This window comes from Ranitomeya variabilis, chromosome 2, assembly GCF_051348905.1.
Source record: "Ranitomeya variabilis isolate aRanVar5 chromosome 2, aRanVar5.hap1, whole genome shotgun sequence".
Lineage (NCBI taxonomy): Eukaryota > Metazoa > Chordata > Amphibia > Anura > Dendrobatidae > Ranitomeya > Ranitomeya variabilis.
The window spans coordinates 432,674,497-432,698,303 of NC_135233.1; the positions used below are offsets into that span (position 1 = coordinate 432,674,497).

At 45.1% G+C, this 23,807-nt stretch overlaps 1 long non-coding RNA gene across 2 annotated transcripts in view; it reads left to right on the plus strand.

Annotated features, from left to right (window-relative positions):
* Positions 1–23,807, plus strand: part of LOC143806467 (uncharacterized) — a 100,645-nt gene that overhangs the window by 75,042 nt on the left and 1,796 nt on the right. Inside the window, exon 1 of one of the 2 annotated variants that reach the window (XR_013221467.1) lies at positions 12,922–13,008. The exons of the other annotated variant lie outside the window; for it this stretch is intronic. This is a non-coding gene — a long non-coding RNA (uncharacterized LOC143806467). Of the gene's footprint in view, positions 1–12,921; positions 13,009–23,807 lie in introns of those variants that run through there. 2 annotated transcript variants of the gene reach the window in all.

Sequence of the window (23,807 nt, forward strand, 5' to 3'; positions counted from 1 at the left end):
AATGGAAAAAAAAAAATTAACTGCCGTATATGCAAGAAAAAAACTACATCTTAAAAAAAAAAGCTATTTATGGAAATGCAGATCTAAATGACTTTTCAGAAAATGGCAATAAGTTGCATTTGAAACCTAAGTATAGTTGTAGTTCTTCTTCTTACCACCAGATAGCAAAAAAACAGAGCCAGATTATTGTTAGAAAAGTCTCATTTAAAGGGCGACGTCAAAACTTCGAAGTTGACGACCTCAGCTAATTAATGCTTATATGAGCTATGGGCTTCACACAAACCACGTGTTAGGTTTGTACAGAATCAACCGAAAGATGGAAAATGGAATCATAAACGTACATAAGTAAAATAAAAGATTCCAAGCAGTTCCAAGGACGACTATTTACAGCTCTTCACACTTAAAGTCACTAAGGCTCTGATAATTCATTAAGCATTTTACTCCCAGGAGAGCGGAGAGGAGGAAGTGAGAAGAGACCCGAGATGAAGCGTGGGTGACTGTGTGACAATAGCTGATAAAAGCGGCATTTACATCATTGTTAATCCAAAATCAGGATACCTAATGCAATGTATGTATAGAGTGACCGAGCCAGCAGAATAGTGAGTGCAGCTCTGGAGTATAATACAGGATGTAACTCAGGATCAGTAATGTAATGTATGTAAACAGTGACTGCACCAGCAGAATAGTGAGTGCAGCTCTACGGTATAATACAGGATGTAACAGGATCAGTAATGTAATGTGTGTACACAGTGACTGCACCAGCAGAATAGTGAGTGCAGCTCTGGAGTATAATACAGGATGTAACTTGGGATCAGTAATGTAATGTGTGTACACAGTGACTGCACCAGCAGAATAGTGAGTGCAGCTCTGGAGTATAATACAGGATGTAACTCGGGATCAGTAATGTAATATATGTACACAGTGACTGCACCAGCAGAATAGTGAGTGCAGCTCTGGAGTATAATGCAGGATGAAACTCAGGATCAGTAATGTATGTACACAGTGACTGCACCAGCAGAATAGTGAGTGCAGCTCTGGAGTATAATACAGGATGTAACTCAGGATCAGTAATGTAATGTGTGTGCACAGTGACTGCACCAGCAGAACAGTGAGTGCAGCTCTGGGGTATAATACAGGATGTAACTCAGGATCAGTAATGTAATGTATGTACACAGTGACTGCACCAGCAGAATAGTGAGTGCAGCTCTGGGGTATAATGCAGAATGTAACTCAGGATCAGTAATGTAATGTATGTACACAGTGACTGCACCAGCAGAATAGTGAGTGCAGCTCTGGGGTATAATGCACGATGTAACTCAGGATCAGTAATGTAATGTATGTACACAGTGACTGCACCAGCAGAATAGTGAGGGCAGCTCTGGAGTATAATACAGGATGTAACTCAGGATCAGTAATGTAATGTCTGTACACAGTGACTGCACCAGCAGAATAGTGAGTGCAGCTCTGGGGTATAATACAGGATGTAACTCAGGATCATTAATGTAATGTATGTACACAGTGACTGCACCAGCAGAATAGTGAGTGCAGCTCTGGGGTATAATACAGGATGTAACTCAGGATCATTAATGTAATGTATGTGCACAGTGACTGCACCAGCAGAATAGTGAGTGCAGCTCTGGAGTATAATACAGGATGTAACTCAGGATCAGTAATGTAATGTGTGTGCACAGTGACTGCACCAGCTGAATAGTGAGTGCAGCTCTGACGTATAATGCAGGATGTAACTCAGGATCAGTAATGTAATGTATGCACACAGTGACTGCACCAGCAGAATAGTGAGTGCAGCTCTGGGGTATAATACAGGATGTAACTCAGGATCAGTAATGTAATGTATGTACACAGTGACTGCACCAGCAGAATAGTGAGAGCAGCTCTGGAGTATAATACAGGATGTAACTCAGGATCAGTAATGTAATGTGTGTACACAGTGACTGCACCAGCAGAATAGTGAGTGCAGCTCTGGGGTATAATGCAGAATGTAACTCAGGATCAGTAATGTAATGTATGCACACAGTGACTGCACCAGCAGAATAGTGAGTGCAGCTCTGGGGTATAATACAGGATGTAACAGGATCAGTAATGTAATGTGTGTACACAGTGACTGCACCAGCAGAATAGTGAGTGCAGCTCTGGAGTATAATACAGGATGTAACTTGGGATCAGTAATGTAATGTGTGTACACAGTGACTGCACCAGCAGAATAGTGAGTGCAGCTCTGGAGTATAATACAGGATGTAACTTGGGATCAGTAATGTAATGTGTGTACACAGTGACTGCACCAGCAGAATAGTGAGTGCAGCTCTGGAGTATAATACAGGATGTAACTCGGGATCAGTAATGTAATATATGTACACAGTGACTGCACCAGCAGAATAGTGAGTGCAGCTCTGGAGTATAATGCAGGATGAAACTCAGGATCAGTAATGTATGTACACAGTGACTGCACCAGCAGAATAGTGAGTGCAGCTCTGGAGTATAATACAGGATGTAACTCAGGATCAGTAATGTAATGTGTGTGCACAGTGACTGCACCAGCAGAACAGTGAGTGCAGCTCTGGGGTATAATACAGGATGTAACTCAGGATCAGTAATGTAATGTATGTACACAGTGACTGCACCAGCAGAATAGTGAGTGCAGCTCTGGGGTATAATGCAGAATGTAACTCAGGATCAGTAATGTAATGTATGTACACAGTGACTGCACCAGCAGAATAGTGAGTGCAGCTCTGGGGTATAATGCACGATGTAACTCAGGATCAGTAATGTAATGTATGTACACAGTGACTGCACCAGCAGAATAGTGAGGGCAGCTCTGGAGTATAATACAGGATGTAACTCAGGATCAGTAATGTAATGTCTGTACACAGTGACTGCACCAGCAGAATAGTGAGTGCAGCTCTGGGGTATAATACAGGATGTAACTCAGGATCATTAATGTAATGTATGTACACAGTGACTGCACCAGCAGAATAGTGAGTGCAGCTCTGGGGTATAATACAGGATGTAACTCAGGATCATTAATGTAATGTATGTGCACAGTGACTGCACCAGCAGAATAGTGAGTGCAGCTCTGGAGTATAATACAGGATGTAACTCAGGATCAGTAATGTAATGTGTGTGCACAGTGACTGCACCAGCTGAATAGTGAGTGCAGCTCTGACGTATAATGCAGGATGTAACTCAGGATCAGTAATGTAATGTATGCACACAGTGACTGCACCAGCAGAATAGTGAGTGCAGCTCTGGGGTATAATACAGGATGTAACTCAGGATCAGTAATGTAATGTATGTACACAGTGACTGCACCAGCAGAATAGTGAGAGCAGCTCTGGAGTATAATACAGGATGTAACTCAGGATCAGTAATGTAATGTGTGTACACAGTGACTGCACCAGCAGAATAGTGAGTGCAGCTCTGGGGTATAATGCAGAATGTAACTCAGGATCAGTAATGTAATGTATGCACACAGTGACTGCACCAGCAGAATAGTGAGTGCAGCTCTGGGGTATAATGCAGAATGTAACTCAGGATCAGTAATGTAATGTATGTACACAGCAACTGCACCAGCAGAATAGTGAGTGCAGCTCTGGGGTATAATACAGGATGTAACTCAGGATCAGTAATGTATGTACACAGTAACTGCACCAGCAGAATAGTGAGTGCAGCTCTGGGGTATAATGCAGAATGTAACTCAGGATCAGTAATGTATGCACACAGTGACTGCACCAGCAGAATGGTGAGTGCAGCTCTGGGGTATAATGCAAGATGTAACTCAGGATGTAATGGATGTACACAGTGACTGCACCAGCAGAATAGTGAGAGCTGCTCTGGTGTATAATACAGGATGTAACTCAGGATCATTAATGTAATGTATGTACACAGTGACTGTACCAGCAGAATAGTGAGTGCATCTTTGGGGTATAATGCAGGATGTAACTCAGGATCAGTAATGTAATATATGTACACAGTAACTGCACCAGCAGAATAGTGAGTGCAGCTCTGGAGTATAATGCAGGACGTAACTCAGGATCATTAATGTAATGTATGTACACAGTGACTGCACCAGCAGAATAGTGAGTGCACCTCTGGGGTATAATGCAGAATGTAACTCAGGATCAGTAATGTAATGTATGTACACAGTGACTGCACCAGCAGAATAGTGAGTGCAGCTCTGGGGTATAATGCAGAATGTAACTCAGGATCAGTAACGTAATGTATGCACACAGTGACTGCACCAGCAGAATAGTGAGAGCAGCTCTGGTGTATAATACAGGATGTAACTCAGGATCATTAATGTAATGTACGTACACAGTGACTGTACCAGCAGAATAGTGAGTGCAGCTCTGGGGTATAATACAGGATGTAACAGGATTAGTAATGTGTGTACACAGTGACTGCACCAGCAGAATAGTGAGTGCAGCTCTGGAGTATAATACAGGATGTAACTTGGGATCAGTAATGTAATGTGTGTACACAGTGACTGCACCAGCAGAATAGTGAGTGCAGCTCTGGAGTATAATACAGGATGTAACTCGGGATCAGTAATGTAATATATGTACACAGTGACTGCACCAGCAGAATAGTGAGTGCAGCTCTGGAGTATAATGCAGGATGTAACTCAGGATCAGTAATGTAATGTATGTACACAGTGACTGCACCAGCAGAATAGTGAGTGCAGCTCTGGAGTATAATACGGGATGTAACTCAGGATCAGTAATGTAATGTGTGTACACAGTGACTGCACCAGCAGAATAGTGAGTGCAGCTCTGGGGTATAATGCAGAATGGAACTCAGGATCAGTAATGTAATGTATGCACACAGTGACTGCACCAGCAGAATAGCGAGTGCAGCTCTGGGGTATAATGCAGAATGTAACTCAGGATCAGTAATGTAATGTATGCACACAGTGACTGCACCAGCAGAATAGTGAGTGCAGCTCTGGGGTATAATACAGGATGTAACTCAGGATCACTAATGTAATGTATGTACACAGTGACTGCACCAGCAGAATAGTGAGTGCAGCTCTGGGGTATAATGCAGAATGTAACTCAGGATCAGTAATGTAATGTATGCACACAGTGACTGCACCAGCAGAATAGTGAGTGCAGCTCTGGGGTATAATACAGGATGTAACTCAGGATCAGTAATGTAATGTGTGTACACAGTGTCTGCACCAGCAGAATAGTGAGTGCAGCTCTGGGGTATAATGCAGAATATAACTAAGGATCAGTAATGTAATGTATGCACACGGTGATTGCACCAGCAGAATAGTGAGTGCAGCTCTGGGGTATAATACAGGATGTAACTCAGGATCAGTAATGTAATGTATGTACACAGTAAATGCACCAGCAGAATAGTGAGTGCAGCTCTGGGGTATAATGCAGAATGTAACTCAGGATCAGTAATGCAATGTATGCACACAATGACTGCACCAGGAGAATGGTGAGTGCAGCTCTGGGGTATAATGCAGGATGTAACTCAGGATGTAATGTGTTATGATCCCTAGTGGCTGAGGATCACAAATAGATCAGCAAGTGATTAAACTAAGGACGAGCTCTAGGGAGATGGTAACTGGACTGATCGCAAATCTGAACCTATCCAAAACAACTAGAGTTAGCCGGTGAACGTGCCTAAAAAATTCCTAGACGTCTCGAGCCAGCCTGAGGAACTAGCTACCCCTAAAGAGAAAGAAAGACCTCGCTTGCCTCCAGAGAAATAATCCCCAAAGATATAGAAGCCCCCAACAAATATTAACGGTGAAGTAAGAAGAAGGCACATACATAGGGATGAAATCAGATTCAGCAAAAGAGGCCCACTAGTACTAGAAAGCAGAAAATAGAGCAAGGGTCTATGCGATCAATAAAAAACCCTTACAAAATATCCATCCTGAGATTTCAAGAACCAACACACCAACTAACAGTGTGTGGGGAGATACTCAGCCCACTAGAGCAACCAGCAAGCGAGGGAATTACATTTTAGCAAGCTGGAACAGAAAACATGATAAACACTGCTGATCAAAAAATGAGCGAACAAAACTTAGCTTATCCTGGATGGACTGGGAGCAAGGTAGTCAGAAGGAATCTGAGTAGCACTGATTACATCGACAGCCGGCAACAAGTGGAAGTAAAACAGAGCTATATAGGAACCTCCCAGAGGATAACGAACCAGCTGATAGCCAGAGACCAGCAGGATAACAGGCAAAGCCACCAGGGGGAGCCCAAAGCAAAAGTCACACCATACCACCAGTGACCACAAGAGGGAGCCTGAACACAGAGTTCACAACAGTACCCCCCCCTTGAGGAGGGGTCACCAAACCCTCATGAAAACCACCAGGGCGATCAGGATGAGCCACATGGAAGGCACGAACCAAATCGGCTGCATGAACATCAGAGGCGACAACCCAAGAATTATCCTCCTGACCATAGCCCTTCCATTTAACCAAATACTGGAGCCTCCGTCTAGAAATACGAGAATCCAAGATCTTCTCCACCACGTATTCCAATTCTCCCTCAACCAGCACCGGGGCAGGAGGCTCAACCGGAGGAACCACAGGCACCACATACCTCCGCAACAACGAGCGATGGAACACATTATGAATAGCAAATGATGCTGGGACGTCCAGACGAAATGACACAGGGCCAAGGACTTCCAGAATCTTATAAGGACCGATTAACCGAGGCTTGAACTTAGGAGAGGAGACCTTCAGAGGAACGAAGCGAGAAGACAACCACACCAAGTCCCCAACGCAAAGTCGGGGACCCACACAGCGACGGCGATTGGCAAAGAGCTGAGCCTTCTCTTGAGACAGCTTCAAATTGTCCACCACATGATTCCAAATCTGATACAACCTATCCACCACAACATCCACTCCAGGACAGTCAGAAGGCTCCACCTGACCCGAGGAAAAACGAGGATGAAACCCCGAATTACAAAAGAAAGGAGAAACCAAAGTAGCAGAACTAGCCCGATTATTAAGGGCAAACTCGGCCAACGGCAAAAAAGTAACCCAGTCATCCTGATCAGCAGAAACAAAAAATCTTAAATAAGTCTCCAAGGTCTGATTAGTTCGCTAGGTTTGGCCATTCGTCTGAGGATGGAAGGCCGACGAAAAAGACAATTCAATGCCCAATTTAGCACAAACGGTCTGCCAAAATCTAGACACAAACTGGGATCCTCTGTCAGAAACAATGTTCTCAGGAATCCCGTGCAAACGAACCACATTTTTAAAAAACAGTGGAACCAACTCGGAGGAGGAAGGCAACTTAGGCAAGGGCACCAAATGGACCATCTTAGAAAAATGATCACACACCACCCAGATGACAGACATTCTCTGAGAGACAGGGAGATCTGAAATAAAATCCATGGAAATGTGCGTCCAAGGCCTCTTCGGGACAGGCAAAGGTAACAGCAAACCACTGGCTCGAGAACAGCAAGGCTTAGCCCGAGCACAAATTCCACAAGACTGCACAAAGGAACGCACATCCCGCGACAAGGAAGGCCACCAAAAAGACCTGGCCACCAAGTCTCTGGTACCAAATATTCCAGGATGGCCCGCCAACACCGAAGAATGAACCTCGGAGATGACTCTGTTGGTCCATCTATCCAGGACAAACAGTCTCTCCGGTGGACAGCGATCAGGTCTATCCGCCTGAAACTGTTGCAGCACATGTCGCAAATCTGGGGAGATGGCAGACAAAATCACCCCTTCTCTAAGAATACCAGCCGGCTCTGAATCTCCAGGAGAGTCAGGCACAAAACTCCTAGAAAGAGCATCAGCCTTGACATTCTTCGAACCAGGCAGGTACGAAACCACGAAATCAAAACGAGAGAAAAACGACCAACGAGCCTGTCTGGGATTCAGCCGCTTGGCCGACTCGAGATAAATGAAATTCTTGTGGTCAGTCAAGACCACCACACGATGCTTAGCTCCCTCGAGCCAATGTCGCCACTCCTCAAATGCCCACTTCATAGCCAACAACTCCCGATTACCGACATCATAATTCCGCTCGGCAGGCGAAAACTTTCTTGAAAAGAAAGCACATGGCTTCATCACAGAGTCATCGGAGCTTCTCTGCGACAAAACAGCCCCCGCTCCAATCTCGGAAGCATCAACCTCCACCTGGAAGGGAAGTGAGACATCTGGCTGACATAAGACCGGAGCCGAAGAAAACCGGTGCTTCAGCTCCCGAAAGGCCTCCACAGCCGCAGAGGACCAATTAGTCACATCAGAACCTTTCTTGGTCAAATCTGTCAAAGGCCTAACAACACCAGAAAAATTAGCTATGAAGCGACGGTAAAAATTAGCAAAACCCAAGAACTTCTGAAGACTCTTAACCGATGTAGGCTGCGTCCAGTCATGAATAGCCTGAACCTTGACTGGGTCCATCTCAATAGTAGAAGGAGAAAAAATGAAACCCAAAAAAGAAATCTTCTGGACTCCAAAAATACATTTTGAGCCCTTCACAAATAAAGCATTGTCACGCAGGACCTGAAAGACCATCCTGACCTGCTTAACATGAGACTCCCAATCATCCGAAAAAAACAGAATATCATCCAGATACACAATCATAAACTTATCCAGATATTCACGGAAGATGTCGTGCATAAAGGACTGAAAGACTGAAGGAGCATTAGAAAGTCCAAAAGGCATCACCAGGTACTCAAAATGGCCTTCAGGCGTATTAAATGCAGTTTTCCATTCATCACCCTGTTTTATACGCACAAGGTTATACGCACCACGAAGATCTGTCTTGGTGAACCAACTAGACCCCCTAATGCGAGCAAACAAATCAGTTAACAATGGCAAAGGATACTGAAATTTGACCGTGATTTTATTCAAAAGGCGATAATCAATACAAGGTCTCAGGGAACCATCCTTCTTAGCCACAAAAAAGAATCCCGCACCAAGAGGGGAAGAGGACGGGCGAATATGTCCCTTCTCCAAAGACTCCTTTATATAACTCCGCATGGCAGCATGCTCCAGCACAGATAAATTGAAAAGTCGTCCCTTAGGAAACTTACTACCAGGAATCAAATTTATAGCACAATCACAGTCCCTATGAGGAGGTAGAGAATTGAGTTTGGGCTCCTCAAATACATCCTGGTAGTCTGACAAAAACGTAGGGACTTCAGAAGAAGTGGACGAAGCAATTGACACCACAGGAGCGTCACCATGAATTCCCTGACAACCCCAACTTGACACAGACATAGCTTTCCAATCCAGGACTGGATTATGAGTCTGCAACCATGGTAGACCCAACACGACAACATCATGCAAATTATGCAATACAAGAAAGCGAATCACCTCCTGATGAACAGGAGTCATGCACATGGTCACTTGTGTCCAGTACTGAGGTCTATTCGTAGCCAATGGCGTAGAGTCAATTCCCCTTAGTGGAATAGGGAATTTTAAAGGCTCCAAATCAAAACCACAGCGCCTGGCAAATGACCAATCCTTCAGACTCAGGGCAGCACCTGAATCTACAAAGGCATTAACCGGGTAAGATGACAGGGAACAAATCAGGGTAACAGACAAAATGAACTTAGGCTGTAAAGTACCAATGGTGACAGATTTATCAACCTTTTTTTTGCGTTTAGAGCATGCTGAGATAACATGAGCTGAGTCACCACAGTAAAAGCACAACCCATTTTGCCGTCTATAATTTTGCCATTCACTTCTGGTCAGAATTCTGTCACATTGCATAGATTCAGGTGTCTGTTCAGAAGACACCGCCAAATGGTGCACAGGTTTGCGCTCCCGCAACCGCCGATCAATCTGAATGGCCAGAGTCATTGACTCATTCAGACCTGCAGGCGTAGGGAACCCCACCATGACATTCTTAATGGCTTCAGAAAGACCTTCTCTGAAATTTGCAGCCAGGGCACACTCATTCCACTGAGTAAGCACCGACCATTTTCGAAATTTCTGGCAGTACACCTCTGCTTCATCTTGCCCCTGCGAGAGGGCCAATAATGCTTTTTCAGCCTGGTTCTCAAGATTAGGTTCCTCATAGAGCAATCCAAGGGCCACAAAAAAACACATCCACACTGAGCAATGCAGGATCCCCTGGCGCCAATGCGAAGGCCCAATCTTGAGGGTCACCACGCAAAAAGGAAATAATAATCCTAACTTGCTGAACGGCATCACCAGAGGAACGAGGTTTCAAAGAAAGAAACAACTTACAATTGTTCTTAAAATTTAGGAACCTAGATCTATCTCCAGAAAACAACTCCGGAATAGGTATCCTAGGCTCAGACATAGGACTGTGAACAACAAAATCCTGAATACTCTGAACTCTAGCAGCAAGATGATCCAGACTGGAAGCCAAGCTCTGGACATCCATGTCAGCAGCTGAACTCAGAGCCACACCAAGATTAAGAGGAGGAGAGAAGCTAGCACAGCAGCTAGACACACGGCAACAAGAAGAAAAAAAAAAAAAAATTCTCAAGGCTTCTTTTCTCCTGCTTCTGCCATGCAATTAACACTTTGCGGGCCGGCTGTACTGTTATGATCCCTAGTGGCTGAGGATCACAAATAGATCAGCAAGTGATTAAACTAAGGACGAGCTCTAGGGAGATGGTAACTGGACTGATCGCAAATCTGAACCTATCCAAAACAACTAGAGGTAGCCGGTGAACGTGCCTAAAAAATTCCTAGACGTCTCGAGCCAGCCTGAGGAACTAGCTACCCCTAAAGAGAAAGAAAGACCTCGCTTGCCTCCAGAGAAATAATCCCCAAAGATATAGAAGCCCCCAACAAATATTAACGGTGAAGTAAGAAGAAGGCACATACATAGGGATGAAATCAGATTCAGCAACAGAGGCCCACTAGTACTAGAAAGCAGAAAATAGAGCAGGGGTCTATGCGATCAATAAAAAACCCTTACAAAATATCCATCCTGAGATTTCAAGAACCCACACACCAACTAACGGTGTGTGGGGAGATACTCAGCCCACTAGAGCAACCAGCAAGCGAGGGAATTACATTTTAGCAAGCTGGAATAGAAAACATGATAAACACTGCTGATCAAAAAATGAGCAAACAAAACTTAGCTTATCCTGGATGGACTGGGAGCAAGGTAGTCAGAAGGAATCTGAGTAGCACTGATTACATCGACAGCCGGCAACAAGTGGAAGTAAAACAGAGCTATATAGGAACCTCCCAGAGGATAACGAACCAGCTGATAGCCAGAGACCAGCAGGATAACAGGCAAAGACACCAGGGGGAGCCCAAAGCAAAAGTCACACCATACCACCAGTGACCACAAGAGGGAGCCTGAACACAGAGTTCACAACAGTAATGTATGTACACAGTGACTGCACCACCAGAATAGTGAGAGCTGCTCTGGTGTATAATACAGGATGTAACTCAGGATCAGTAATGTAATATATGTACACAGTGACTGCACCAGCAGAATAGTGACTGCAGCTCTGGAGTATAATGCAGGATGTCAGTAATGTAATGTATGTACACAGTGACTGCACCAGCAGAATAGTGAGTGCAGCTCTCGGGTATAATACAGGATGTAACTCAGGATCAGTAATGTAATGTATGTACACAGTGACTGCACCAGCAGAATAGTGAGTGCAGCTCTGGAGTATAATACAGGATGTAACTCAGGATCAGTAATGTAATGTATGTACACAGTGACTGCACCAGCAGAATAGTGAGTGCAGCTCTGGAGTATAATGCAGGATGTAACTCCGGATCAGTAATGTAATGTATGTACACAGTGACTGCACCAGCAGAATAGTGAGTGCAGCTCTGGAGTATAATGCAGGATGTAACTCAGGATCAGTAATGTAATGTATGTACACAGTGACTGCACCAGCAGAATAGTGAGTGCAGCTCTGGAGTATAATGCAGGATGTAACTCAGGATCAGTAATGTATGTACACAGTGACTGCACCAGCAGAATAGTGAGTGCAGCTCTCGGGTATAATACAGGATGTAACTCAGGATCAGTAATGTATGTACACAGTGACTGCACCAGCAGAATAGTGAGTGCAGCTCTGGAGTATAATACAGGATGTAACTCAGGATCAGTAATGTATGTACACAGTGACTGCACCAGCAGAATAGTGAGTGCAGCTCTCGGGTATAATACAGGATGTAACTCAGGATCAGTAATGTATGTACACAGTGACTGCACCAGCAGAATAGTGAGTGCAGCTCTGGAGTATAATACAGGATGTAACTCGGGATCAGTAATGTAATATATGTACACAGTGACTGCACCAGCAGAATAGTGAGTGCAGCTCTGGAGTATAATGCAGGATGTAACTCAGGATCAGTAATGTAATGTATGTACACAGTGACTGCACCAGCAGAATAGTGAGTGCAGCTCTGGAGTATAATACAGAATGTAACTCAGGATCAGTAATGTATGTACACAGTGACTGCACCAGCAGAATAGCAAGTGCAGCTCTGGAGTATAATACAGGATGTAACTCAGGATCAGTAATGTAATGTATGTACACAGTGACTGCACCAGCAGAATAGTGAGTGCAGCTCTGGGGTATAATACAGGATGTAACTCAGGATCAGTAATGTAATGTATGTACACAGTGACTGCACCAGCAGAATAGTAAGTGCAGCTCTGGAGTATAATACATGATGTAACTCAGGATCAGGACAGATAATTAATGTAATGTATTTTATGGTCAATCAGTTTCTCATGCAGAATGATTGTATATATGGTACATTATAAATTAGGTACAACTAATGTTCTGAGTGTAAAATGTGCTCATGGTGGGAGTCTCTTCGCTGTCCACACAACATAAAGGTGGAACAAAGTTTTCATATTCTGAAAGGTAGATCCATCTAGACTAGAACATACTTTTATACTTGTTACTAGGAGACATTTATGTAAGTTGTCATCCCCTCGCAGTCAGGTCATCGAACTCCTGCAGAAAAACAGAGAGAGTTAAAAAAGACCAATTTATCTAGAGAAGAGCCGTACAGAGAACAGGATGACAAGCGGAGAGGTGAGAAGAGATCTCATGCAGGGTGATGGCACCTCCGCTATTTATACCTTGGATTAAGGAGGGAATTGTACAATCAGTTATATCCAGAGATTCAGCAGCTCAGTCTCCAAACATTAATATCACATTAATATCTCCCCCTGCTCATATGACACAGCAAGAGTCACATCACAGGGCTGCCACCAGGAATTTCAGGGCCCTATACTGGCAAAATGTTCAGTCCCTCTTGAGACTCTGCCCAGGCATCACCCCCACTCCGCCTCCACCCAGCTCCGCCTTCATCCCGCAAACCTTTCACAGTCCCACCGCCCACTCTTGGAAAAATACTTCTGTACCACGTCCTCACCAATCACACATTAACAGTTCCCATCACCATATCGCATACACAGCCATCAGCCATCTTCTGTCCGGCATGGCTAGCCAACTAATACGAGTGACACCAGAGAAGGACCCATTTCCTATCTTGATCAGCAACATAAGGGTACCGTCACACAGTGCCATTTTCATCGCTACGACGGCACGATCCGTGACGTCGCAGCGTCGTATGATTATCGCTCCAGCGTCGTAGACTGCGGTCACACTTTGCAATCACGGCGCTGGAGCGATGCCGAAGTCCCCGGGTAACCAGGGTAAACATCGGGTTACTAAGCGCAGGGCCGCGCTTAGTAACCCGATGTTTACCCTGGTTACCAGCGTAAACGTAAAAAAAACAAACAGTACATACTTACATTCCGGTGTCTGTCCCCCGGCGTTCTGCTTCTCTGCACTGTGTAAGCACCATAGCCGGAAAGCAGAGCGGTGACGTCACCGCTGTGCTTGCTTTCCGGCCGGCAGGCGCTCACAGTGCAGAGAAGCTGAGACGCCGGAGGACAGACACCGGAATGTGAGTATGTACTGTTTGGTTTTTTTACGTTTACGCTGGTAACCAGGGTAAACATCGGGTTACTAAGCGCGGCCCTGTGCTTAGTTACCCGATGTTTACCCTGGTTACAAGCGAACACATCGCTGGATCGGTGTCACACACAACGATCCAGCGATGTCAGCGGGTGATCAAGCGACGAAAGAAAGTTCCAAACGATCTGCTACGACGTACGATTCTCAGCAGGGTCCCTGATCGCTGCTGCGTGTCAGACACAACGGTATCGTAACGATATCGCTAGAACGTCACGAATCGTACCGTCGTAGCGATGAAAATGGCACTGTGTGACGGTACCCTAAGTCTTTCCAGAGGGAAGACGAGACAAATCCAATTGAGCGACTATAATTATTTTGGAGGGCTCAATAATGTGTTGAGGCTCTTCCTCCTGGTCGAAAGACAGAAGTAATCTGGAGAGTGCATCTGCCTTCAAGTTCTTATCAGCCGAGCAGAAAGAAACTGGAGAAGAACAGAGACCACCTGGCTTGTCGAGGATTAAGCCATTGTGCAGACTGTAGATAGGAGAGATTCTTGTGGTCAGTGTACATAACCACTGGATGCATACAGTAGCCCCTTCCAGTAAGAATTACGACTCTTCCGGCACCAGTTTTATCGCTAGAAGTTCTCGATCACCTGTTGAATAATTGCGTTCTGGAACTGAGAAGATCTTGGAAAAGAAGGTGCAGGACACCATTTGGCCGGATGAGGACTTCTGAGTAAGAATGGCTTCAGCCCCTGAGGAAGAAGCATCTACCTCCAGAAAGAACTGCTTATTATTGTCCGGATGGTGCAGCACAAGACCTAAGGAGAAGGCCTGTTTTAATGATACAAAGGCATTTTCTGCCTCTAGAGTCCATATCTTAGGATTGGCCCAGTTGCAGGTTAGGGCAGAAATAGACTGCTCTCCGGGAGAAGAAATGGGGTATGACCTGGCTGTAGTAATTTGCAAATCTGATAAACTGCTGGATAGCTTTCAGACCGTGTGGACGGGGCCACTTCAGGATGGAGAACACTTTCTCGGGATCCATTTTCAGGCCGGTCTCAGAGATAACGTATCCAAGAAACGAAGGACAAGTCTGCTCAGAGACGCACTTTTTGTATTTGGCATACAGATGGTTGTTCCTTAATCTTTGCAGAACACGGCGAACATCTCTTCTGTGTGAAGGCAGAAAGGGGGGGAACACCAAGATATCTTCCAAGCACACTACTGCATACGTGTAGAGGATATCCAAGAAGATGACATTCACCAGTTCTTGAAAGACTCCAGGAGCGTTACAGAATCCAAATGGCATAACACGATACTCGTAGTGGCCATCACGGGTATTATTTTCCATTCATCTTCCTGGTGAATTCGGATAAGGTAGTGTGCCTTGCACGAACGTCGAGTTTTGTGAAGACTCTGGAACCCTTAAGGTGATTAAACAGCTTGGAGATGAGATATAAGGTGAGATGCGGATACTTAATATTGTCGTTATTTTCTTGGGTCCCCTATAGTCGAGACAGCGGCAAAGTGAACCATCCTTCTTTTTTACAAAGAAGAATCCTGGTCCAGCCAGGGAGGAAGATTTCTGGATCTCGGGTCTCAGCCTGCGACAGAGGATAGATTCGACCTCGTGGCGGTGATGCGCCTGGAAGAAGATCGATAAGGGCAGTCATACGGCCTATGAGGTGGTAGTGTCTCAGCTTCCATCTTGTCAAAGACACCGGCGTATGTCCAATACGGCGCAGGCAAGCCAGGTAAGTTAGATGGAGAAGCCGGGGGTCAAGCAGGAAGAATGGGAACAAGGCAATTTTCACGGCATCGCTGTTCCCAACGGAGAACTTCTCAGGGTTCCAGTCCAAGACAGGCTTGTGTCTCTGCAGCCATTGCAGACCTAGAAGCCAAGGGTCAGACAGCCCTGATGGCACGTACAGAGGAATCTTCTCTGAGTGTAGCACTCCTACCAGAAGTTCTACGGGCTCGGTAACAAAAAGGATGGTCTCGGAAAGAGGCTTTCCGTGCACCGATGAAACCACCAATGGATCCTGTAGACGTTGGATCTGGATTTTATACCGCTCCACAACGGTCTGTTGGATGAGATTCCCTGCAGAACCGGAGTCCAGGTAGGCCTACTCAATAAAACGGATCTTGCCGTAGGTGACAGATACTGTCAGAGTCAGCAATGGAGAGCAGCGATTCTTGCCCAGGGTAGTCTCTCGAACAGACCCTAGGCTCTGGAGTTTCCCGGGTTTCTCGAGGCAGGATCAGATTACATGTTATGGACTGCCACAATAGAAGCATGTTCCTTCTGCATGAAGAACCTTCTGACGATGCTTAGCCACTAGTGATGAGCGAGTATACTCCTTGCTCGGGTGATCGAGTATTTGTGACTGCTCGGAGATTTAGTTTTCCTTGCCACAGCTGCATGATTTGCGACTGTTAGACACCTTGATTACATGTGGGGATTCCCTAGCAACCAGGCAACCCCCACATGTACTCAGGCTGGCTAGCAGCTGTAAATCATGCAGCTGCGTCAACAAAAACTAAATCTCCGAGCACTAACAAATACTCAGAGATCACCCGAGCGTGCTCGTGAAAACCCAAGCAACGAGTATACTCGCTCATCACTATTAGCAACCTTAACCTAGTCAACCTGCATAGACTCTATAGACTCTAGGAGAGGTGCCGATGCTGAGGCTTTCTGAGTGACCGGCCTTTGGAAGGTTGGAGCTAGATGCACAGATCTTCTTTCGGGGGTCACCTCTTTGGAGCGGTCCTGAAACGTAATCTATCCTGATAGCCAGGGACTGCAGGTCATCCAACAAGGTGGGTATATCACGACCGTCCATAAAGGTCCTCCCGCCCGCCTATGCTTGGCTTCACCTCTGGGAATTGTATTCACAATTATAAAAATTCTTTATTTTCATTACCGTTGTTTTTCCACTAGGGGGAAGTATAACACCAGTTACATTACTGAGTTGTTTCCAAAAATACAATGTTAGAATTGGTGTTTTCTCCTTAGATAACGTGGTCTCATGCTGAGATTTCAGTTTTTTACAGGATGAATGAAAAATAAATCTTACCAACTGGTGCTATTCATTGCTTCTTTTGCAGGATTTGTGCATACGTGGTACGACCCTGCTGCTATTGTGAGACGGAATAAAAATTAGCAGGGTTGATATATTAGCACCAAGCAAACATGGGCAGATGCCAGGGCCTAAAGGGTTTAGGAGCCATGGCAAAAAAATGACATTTTGGGTGATTTTAAAGAAACATTATCCTCAAAGTTGTAATTTCCTTTTCCTTTTATTATTGTTTACAGGAAGGACGTTGCGGCTGCTGAATGTAGAAACACATGTTCTTAGCATATGAGTTAAACATATGACAAATGTAACATTGAGGATCATTTGTACATTATGCAAGAAGTTTCATTTTGGCCTTTCCAATAAAGTTCTATTGCAGGTTTCTGTATCCCCCGCTTTAAGAAAAATTACCCATAGTTGTCAATATGGGCTCTTTCCAGTCCAATAGCTTCTCATAATGCACAATTCCACGTTTTGGAGGTGATGGTAGCCCCCTTATCTCATGGGCAGCTGCACAGGCTTTTCGTATGATATGTTCCCCCCTGCTGAGAATGGTAGCTGTGAATCCTGCACTAGGGGAGATAAAACACTTGCAAGAAAGCAGCAGCATGGACAGCATGACTGTTTTACTTGGTTCCTCCCTCAATTGATTTTAATAGGCAGCTGTAATCTGATCCCTCAGTGAACTGTGCTTCCTCTTGTTTTGACCAAGACAAGTTCCTCTTAACCAGATGAGCCTTTTTTTTTAACTAGACAGTCTCTCTTGTTTTGACCAACATGGTCTGCAAGTCTCTCTTATTTTGTTCCTCCGGCCATAGATTTTAAGAGCTGTAATCTGATCGCTCATTGAGCTAGCGGTTCCTCTTGCTTTGACCAAGACAAGTTCCTAATGACCAAGTCCAGACGAGTCCCTTTTGATGTCAGCAGTCCCTCTTGTTTTGACCAACATGGTCTGCATGTTTCTTCTTCCCTCCATAGATTTTAATAGTGAGCTGTAATCTGATCTCTCAGTGAGCTGGCAAACCCTCTTGTTTTGACCAAGATTAATTGTAGCAATTTATTTCAGCGTGAATGTTTAGTACAGGAGTCAGCGATAACAAGAAGTGGCTCATAAGTGTTCTCTGCTCAGATATGTTACGAAGTTACTTATAATCACTTGTACTATTAATTAATTAAGTTTGTTAAAATGCCAGGAAACAATTATTGACTGCAGTCCTTCCTTACCTTAAAACTATATCCTTAAGGACAAAAAGTAGCTGCAATCATATTAGATCTCACAAGGCTAATGTCTCTGTCACCCGGTCAACCAGTCGGTCCTTTTGAATCCCTCTCCTAGTTCTTCCTTGCAGCCAATCACGATGAAAGACATTTCTTGATCTCAGCTTCTCATCCTTCTCACTATGGAGAAAGATGGACGACTGCATGAAGGACAATGAATGCCGATCAATATAGTTATATAGTGACAGCAGTGGGAGATGAAGTCGCTAACTTCTTCCCATGCTTGAGCTCCCAAAGACGGGTGATACAGTTTAACGAAGCCAGAACCGTTTTGGGAGGAATTCACATGAAGGGTTAGATAAATATTTATGATACGTCTTCCTGCCAGTCTGGAGGGGTATAAATAGAATGGCATCAGGTGTGGTTGGCATTTAGAATATCTGAATATTTGGCATCATTGTGGAGTGATTAGGCATCTGTGTGGATGTCAGTATTAGAGCTGTCAGCCGGGAGAAATCCCTGGAGGGAATAATTTGCTTATCAGCTCATGTGTCAATCATATCCGGCTCCTTCTGTGATAGCGCTTGTTTTTCTTATAAACCTTTGAGAACTTAAAGGGCAATGAAGGATGCAGAAAAGAAGCATGAGCTGCAGAAAAGAAGCATGAGCTGCAGAACAGAAACATGAGCCGCAGAAAAGAAACATGAGCCGCAGAAAAGAAACATGAGCCGCAGAAAAGAAACATGAGCCGCAGAAAAGAAGCATGAGCCCCAGAAAAGAAGCATGAGCCGCAGAAAAGAAGCATGAGCCGCAGAAAAGAAGCATGAGCCGCAGAAAAGAAGCATGAGCCGCAGAAAAGAAACATGAGCCGCGGAAAAGAAACATGAGCCGCGGAAAAGAAACATGAGCCGCAGAAAAGAAGCATGAGCCCCAGAAAAGAAGCATGAGCCCCAGAAAAGAAGCATGAGCCCCAGAAAAGAAGCATGAGCCGCAGAAAAAAAGCATGAGCCGCAGAAAAGAAGCATGAGCCGCAGAAAAGCATGAGCCGCAGAAAAGAAGCATGAGCCGCAGAAAAGAAGCATGAGCCGCAGAAAAGAAGCATGAGCCGCAGAAAAGAAGCATGAGCCCCAGAAAAGAAGCATGAGCTGCACACTTTAGCTGACTGCTGCCACCTAGTAATTGTCAGCTGAAGGGTTCCAACCAATAGATACAAGTCACAAAGGCAAAAAATGTGGCCGCTATGAGAGCAGTTATGGTTGCGTTGTCTCTTTCCCTTGGCCAGAACTTAGGCAGCAGAATGGCTCAGTGGTTAACACTGTATGGTGGCTCAGTGGTAAGCACTGTATGGGGGCTCAGTGGTTAGCACTGTATGGTGATTCAGTGGTTAATACGTTATGATAGCTCAGTGGTTAGCACTGTATGGTGGCTCAGTGGTTAGCACTGTATGGTGGCTCAGTGGTTAGCACTGTATGGGGGCTCAGTGGTTAATACGGTATGATAGCTCAGTGGTTAGCACTGTATGGTGGCTCAGTGTTTAACACTGTATGATGGTTCAGTGGTTAGCACTGTATGGTGGCTCAGTGGTTAGCACTGCTGCTTTGCAGCACTGGGGTCAAATCGCACCAAGGACAACATCTGCAGAGACTTTGAATGTTCTCCCCGTGTTTGTGTGGGTTTTCTCTGGGTTCTCCGGTTTCCTCCCACACTCCAAAGCCATACTGATAGGGAATGTGAGCCCCATTGGGGACAGTGATGATGTCTGTAAAGCGCTGTGGAATATGATAGAGCTATATAAGCAATGCATAATAATAAATAAATACCTTGTGGTTCTAGGAGGAACCTGTCAGCCCCCCAGCTCCTCCTGAACCACCACCATAACTTTATATAAGTCTATTTTTGTGGTTTGGAAATTAGCCAGAATGAGTCCATTGAACACCCCCAAACAAGTCCTGCCTCGGATCTTGGGGGGGGGGGGGGATTAAGTGATTGACATCCATCACATGCAATGTCTATTGCCTGTACAAATCCCCTCTATAATGTAAAGCAATGTGGAATATGTTGGCACTATATAAATAAAAAGCGCTGTGGAATATGTTGGCGCTATATAAATAAAAAGCGCTGTGGAATATGTTGGCGCTATATAAATAAAATTATTATTATTATCACATAGGCAACATCACCGTCACGGTCTTTGCAACTCTGATGTTCTGCCTTGCTGGTCATTTGTAATGGAGCCAGGTGTATGCTCATCATTGGCGGGTGGTGCATGCCCAGTGAGGCGATGGTGATGTCAATCCCACTTTGCAGCCAGACTCAGAGAAGCAGCAATAATGCCTCCCTGGGCAGGCACAGTGTGCTAATGATGCCGGGGAGCGTACATTGTATGAGCACTTTAAAGGTACCCTTTAAAGGAAGGAGAAAGCACCCGCCGGGCTCAGGCAATATCAATGTGCATGCACAGACACATGGGCTGAGGACAGGGAGCGTGCACTCGGGCAAGCGAGAACTGTCAATCAGAAGCAAAGGAAGTCCCAAAATGCTAAGTGAGGGAGCCACAACCACGGTCGGACACAGACAGGAAAGGGCCCCTGCCCAAGAACAGTATATGGGTCCTTGCTCTCCAATAGCTCCTCATAATGCACACTTCCACTTGTTTTGGAGGTGGAAGTGGACCTTTGGATGCACCAATGACATGTCCGCCCCTGGCCACGACAACGGTGCGCAAAGCCTCCTCATTTTGCAAAAATGTACAATGTTAGTAGGATTTTTATAAGCGATAAGTCCCATGAATCACTGCGCAGCCCGTTTACTATGCCTGCGGCTCTATTCATCCTGTGTCCCTATGACAACACTTCTCGTGTCCTATACTGCCATAGCTCCCTATATTTTGATTGGCAGTTGCACCGGCCATTCCTAATACATCATTGCAACGCTCCCATGTCTACTGACACTTTTGCATATGATGTGGCCACAAGTTCAGTTATACTGTCCCATGTGACAGGTTCTAGTGAATTTCTCAGGACCCCAGTACATGAACTGAGGACCAGGGACTTTGAAAAAGAAAAACGTAGGCTCATTTCCTACGACCTTCATTGCACAACCCTTGCCGAATACTATAGGCAAAACAAAATACCCAGGGGTCTTAGGTGCAATTTACATCCCACCCTATTTTCCGATAATCCGGAATATTGTGAAAAATATAGGATCTTAAACAAGTGCTCCCTAGACATCATTATACTAACAATAGAATTCCTTCAGAAAGCAATAGTGGAGACCAAACAGAATATTCAGAATATAGAGACGCAGCTTTCAACTACTCTTTCCTCTACGGAGTGGTCCACTCTGAAGACTAAGACAGAGAAAACTTTGGTTGAACACCAGAAGGTCCTACAGGAACGCAAAAGAACCAAATTCCAACGAGACACCGAGGATTACGCCAACAGGGTCTACAAATGGACCGACTCTTCTACCTCCACCTGGCGCCGATCACGATATCCACGCAGAGATGGATCCTACAGTTCCGAAAGCGACTCCTCGACCAATTCCAGCCGTCTGCGTTTTTTATCCAAGGGACGCAGAGGAGGACATCACGATGGAGACCCACAAGGAGAGCAAAGCGAAAGAATGACAACAAGATCACAGGTGAGACCACGAACCTAGTGATCAATATATCCGACCACCTTCTTTCCCCCACAGAATTCTCAGTACTTCAAAAGGGACTCTCGTTTTGCCCTACACCAAATTGGGACGCTCTGCAGCTGAAAAAGGACTTGGAGAGTTTTTATCGGACAATCAGGTTAAAGACTCACTTTGGTCTGAATACAGACAATACGCGTACCCCAATACCCACAAGGGGGGATGACATGCCGCCGGCATTGTCAATCACCACCCTTGGACTCTGTAATCGAAGTAACTTTTGCCCTCCTAGGACCTATCACGCTACTGAAACCTTCATTTCTCTAGTGGACCAGGAGGTGGACTCTCTCATACACCAACAACGTCTTGTCTTCCTCCTCACTCTAACCTCTCTCCCACTGAGAAACAGGCTCTGTCCTCTCTTCACACTAACAAATCCATTGTAGTGAAGCCAGCTGACAAGGGGGGAGCAATTGTAGTGATGAACCGTACACAATACATCAGTGAGATTAATCGTCAACTAGCTGACACTAATTCTTATGACATCATACCAAGGGACCCGGTTGCAGCCATTAGTCGTAAAATCAAAAATGTAATCGACACATACTTGACTCAACACACCATCGATCAGAAAACAGCAACCTTCCTTACCAATCCTCATCCGATAACACCGTTTTTTTACGTGTTACCTAAGATCCATAAATCACTACAAAATCCCCCTGGTCGTCCTATAGTGGCCTCAACAGATTCTGTCCTATCTCCTTTGTCTGTCTTTCTAGAGAGGATCCTGACACCTATGATCAAATCCACCCGATCCTTTCTCCTGGACACCGGTCACTTCCTGAATATTATCAAACGGCTTGGCACAGTACCACCCAATAGCACTCTTGTCACGCTTGACGTGAACAGCCTCTACACGTCTATTCAACACACGAAAGGCATTGAGGCCACTAAACACCTATTATGCCAATCTTCAATATCAGAAGATGCTATCCAATTCTGCTTAGACCTGCTCACCCTAGTGCTGTATGAGAACTATTTTTTGTTCGAGGATACCTTCTACATCCAGAAGTGCGTGACCGCAATGGGTTCGAACGTTGCGCCAGCTTACGCCAACGCGTTTATGAACCATTTCGAAATAACCCATGTGTTCACCAACGAACTCTTCCTACAACACGTTTTATGTTAGCACCGCTACATTGATGACATTTTTTCTTATCTGGACAGGTACCTCGGACGCACTATTATCCTTCCACTCTCACCTCAACTCCATCCTCCCTGAGCTCCAATTCACCATTCATTACAATACCGATTCAGTACCTTTTTTGGACACCAAAGTCCTCAAGGATATCAATGGAGGTCTCTCCATGGATGTTTATTGCAAACCTACTGACTGCAATAGTCTCCTGCACTACACTAGCTGTCATCCACGCTCATTGAAAGATAGCCTGTCACGTTCCCAGCTCAATAGGGTAGCCCGAATTGTCTCTGATCCCATGACCCTCAACGATAGATTGGATACCATGACTTCTATGTTTCAAGCACGATGCTATCCCTCAAAACTTCTCGTTGATGAGAAAGCACGCATTCTTTCGCCTCCATCTTCCATCTCCTCGGCCCCCGAGCAATACACGTGAAAGGATTCTGTTTGTACACGTATTTCACCCGTTGGTTCCCAAAATCCATTCCATTATCAGGAGACACTGACCACTTTTAGCCAAAGCATACCCTACTATCCCTCCTTTCAAAGAACCAGCCCTGATGTGCAACAAAAGACGCCCCAACATTAGGGATAAACTCGTAAGAGCAGATATTGGCAGTAAGCGGCCCACTACTACACAGAGATTACTGGGCACCCAACGCAATGGCACATTTCCTTGTTTGAACTGTGCAGCCTGCTCTAATGTCATTAAGTCCGATACCATAACCCACCCTAGAACCGGCAAGTCCTATCCAGTACGCGGATTTC